This window comes from Hylobates moloch, unplaced genomic scaffold, assembly GCF_009828535.3.
Source record: "Hylobates moloch isolate HMO894 unplaced genomic scaffold, HMol_V3 SCAFFOLD_1, whole genome shotgun sequence".
Taxonomy (NCBI): domain Eukaryota; kingdom Metazoa; phylum Chordata; class Mammalia; order Primates; family Hylobatidae; genus Hylobates; species Hylobates moloch.
The window spans coordinates 73,418,254-73,421,862 of record NW_026652276.1 but is presented as its reverse complement, the minus strand read 5'-3'; the positions used below and the strand labels follow the sequence as shown (position 1 = coordinate 73,421,862).

The window sequence follows — 3,609 nt, the reverse complement described above, 5'->3', positions numbered from 1 at the left end:
GTGGGGACGGATAGTAGGAGTCACATTTTTTAGGAGGGAAAAGGGAGGCCTAGGGACCAAAGGTGACCTTCCCAGGAACAATACCAGAGCAACATTGGAGCAGCAAGGTCTTCAGCCCCCTGGGCTGAGGCTGTTTCCTGATTGAGCAGATGCGCCCATGGGTTAACTACCCTTGGCCTTTGTCCTTTCTCCCCACTCTTGTAGATGAGCTGAGTCATCTCAGTGCCTCGTCTCCTTCACTGGACAGGTACTACAACCTCAGGGAAGTAGCGTTATCGGCATCCCATTTTATAGAGGAAGGAACTGAGGCATAAAACAGCCTTCCCAAGATCACACTGTGAATAAGAGGCAGAGGATTGAATAAGGAGGCTTCAATGCAGAGTCACATCTCTGCAACATGCTCCACACGGTTTCCAGGCCATCTCTGCGATTCAAGGCATGACACAATGGGAAGAGCCCCATACTAAGGCGTAGGAGACCTAAGTCTTATTCCCGGTTGGCCAAAGATCAGTGATGTGATCTCACCAAGTTGCCTGTTTTTCTATTTCTTAAATGACAGATGGAATTAGATCAGTGGTTTTAACCATTTCATATAAGAAGACCCGTTTTTGTCAATTCTATAGGGTACCCACACGTTGAAAACTATCATCTGTCAAAATAATTGTATTTACTGAGGAACAATTACTTTGTTTTCCTTTTTTTCATGTGATTGTAAGTAGTTTATTTTGTCAGGAGCCAGACCTTATCTTCCCACAAGTTAACATAAGTTCATGAATTACATGCAACCAAAAGTCATTGCCATTAACCCATGCAGCTTTGTAATTGGCTTTTTTTTTTATTTTATTTTAAGTTCAAGGGTACATGTGCAGGTTTTTTACATAGGTAAACCTGTGTCATGGGGGTTTGTTGTATGGATTATTTCATTTGTTTTCCATTTTCAACTAATTAAGTCAAATGAAAGGTATCAGTTTCAGCAAGGTCCTTTCTAACTCCTTTTTCTAGATTCCACCTTCTGTTTTTCTGTGTCACATTACTGATTACTTTTCTTTCTTCATGCTAGCCATCATATCTTTTTTTAATAAGTCTATCTGTTTACTTGGTTTTGTCTATCTGGACCTCTAGAAAGTCAACTTCTATATGGGCCAGGAATTCATCTGCCTATCCATCTCTCTATCTTCAGGGTCTAGCATCAAGTATGTGATTAATTAATTTGTTGAACTAAAGATTAAACTGAATTACTGGTATTGATGAGCCTGTTATCTCCTGCTATTAAATGGCAAACACATCATTTCAATTTGGCTTTTTAAAGTATTGAAAATAACTTGAAGAACTCCAATTCTGCTTTTTAAGTCTGGAGACTCCATGTTGGAAATGATGAGATGGAATGACCTCGAAGCTCTCATCTGTTTCTGAAATTTCACAATCCAGTGGTTTCTTTTGCAAAGCTGACTGGGGAGATTCTGTGAAGGCTGGGCACTAGACAGTGTTCTTCCCCACAGAAGCAGTTCACAGGGAGTCGAGGATGCTCAGGTGCCATCTGACTCCAGACACAGTGATCCTCAAGGCCAGGTAGCTTAACTGCACTCATAATGCAGAGACTTCTAGGCAGCAAAACTTTTTTCCTCTTGCTGGGAAAAAGTCAACTTCCTGTGCCATTGCTAACCTACACCCTTTCTACTCAATTAGTGTACAGATTATAGAAGTGTGTGACTTTCTTTTCACCCTCTCATTCAGAGAAAGATGCTTGGATATGTCCCTTTATGAAGTTAAACATTAGTTTTGTAAGACTTCGCAAATGTTCTGGAAAGCTATGAATGTAGCTGTAAAGATGGGAGGAAGGCAGGATGGGGCAAAAAGAAGGGCTGAATTGTGGTGCAATTGCCATGGAGGCCTCAACCAATCCCATAGGACACTCTGAAGCTGGGAATGATCCTTCCGAGTTGTCCCAAACTGACACAAAGATCAAGCCATTGGCTCACCACATCAGCCTGTCCTTGGCCCTGATTGCCCCCGTAACCTAGAGTGAGGCAGCATCCTGGCTGAGGGCAAGCCCATCGAGGAGCACAGCTGTGAGCTCTCCGCAACTGGGAGATGGGAACACAGGCCCTGGTGAGGAATGCAGAAGGAGCATCATGGTATGTCTCTAAATTTCATCTGATGCTGCTATCACGTTCTAGCATGCTTGATTTGTGAGAATTGAACAGAACAATTTGCCGAGCCAGGACTGTGTTGCATTCAGCAAAGAATGAATTAAACTACAAATAAAAACTACAAATAAAAATGACCTGGCCCTCCATGAACCAGGTTTTCTAATAGAGCAACCACTCCGAAAAGTAAGCACTGGAGGAGTGATGCCACCACAGGCTTGGGAGTAAAAGTCCCTCAGAATTTCCAACTGTTGGAAGAACTGGAACAAGGTCAGAAAGGAGTAGGTGATGGCACAGGAGCTGGGGTCTAGAAGACGATGAAGACATGATACTTACAAGATGGACAAAGATGGTAATCGGGCCTCCAAGAACAATTGGTGAAAACCAAATATACAGCCTTAAAATAAAATGTGGACCTAAATACCCAGAAGCACCCCACTTTGTAAGATTTTTAACAAAAATTAATATGAATGGAGTTAAGAGTTCCAATGGCGTGGTAGACCAAGAGCCATATCAGTGCTAGCAAAATGGCAGAATTCATATAGCATCAACGTGGTTCTGCTGGTGTGAGTTGACTGAAGGATACAAAATAAATTTAAAAAATAAGAGATACAAAGTTGTTCTGCAAGAGCTTTAGTGCCTAATGATGTCTAAAGAAAATATGAAACTCCCTCAGCCACCTGAAGGACACTGTTATAGCAGTTAATCAAAAAGTAAAACCACAGGACCTTCACCTTTTCCCTCATTCAACTGAAGTAGTCTTCATCTTCCACAGTAGTAAATTTTCTAGGTACATCTTGTAGACCTGAAAGTACTGGAAAGAAAGCTTCCATTCAAAGGAAATTTATCTTAAGATATTGTAAATGATACTAATTTTTTTGTCCATTTGAAATATGTAAGTTGTGCTATAACAAATCATCATGTCGAGTGTAAATACTGTCCACATAGTCGAGCTTCTGGCATCAAGAAAATCTATTTAAATTGATTCTTGTCACAACTGGTGGGACACATCTAACTCAGCTGTAAAAAGACACATCACACAATCACCTTGCTGCTGATGACATGGCCTGGGGTCTCTGCCTTCTCCCACTTCCCCTCCCTCTCCCCTCCCTGCAACAGCCCTCTAGCCTGAGGGCGGCTTGTTAGAGTAGACGTGATGATTTAGGGTTGCAGCCTATGGAACTACTGCTGGGTATGTGAGGAGATTTGCCTGCATCCCTGGTCTTTTTCTTTAAGCCTTAAATGATGCCGCTTCCAAGCCATCCTCTTTTCCCCGCACTCCTCCATTCTCACCCTTGGCCAAAGCATAGATTGTAACCCCTCCAGTTGCCTATGGTGAAGAATTCAGGGATTTCCCCATACCTTCTCTCCCCCACTTTATCGAGGGGTGCTGTTTTTTCCTCCCCCTCCTCAAGTCCCTTTTTGCACTGTGACCACCCAATACTTTCCATGACATGCCCTT

General features: G+C 42.4%; 1 pseudogene; it reads left to right on the top strand.

The window, feature by feature from the left end:
• The first annotated feature begins 2,091 nt into the window (after positions 1-2,091).
• On the top strand, positions 2,092-2,853 carry LOC116810114 (ubiquitin-conjugating enzyme E2 variant 1-like; annotated as a pseudogene).
• Positions 2,854-3,609: the final 756 nt, after the last annotated feature.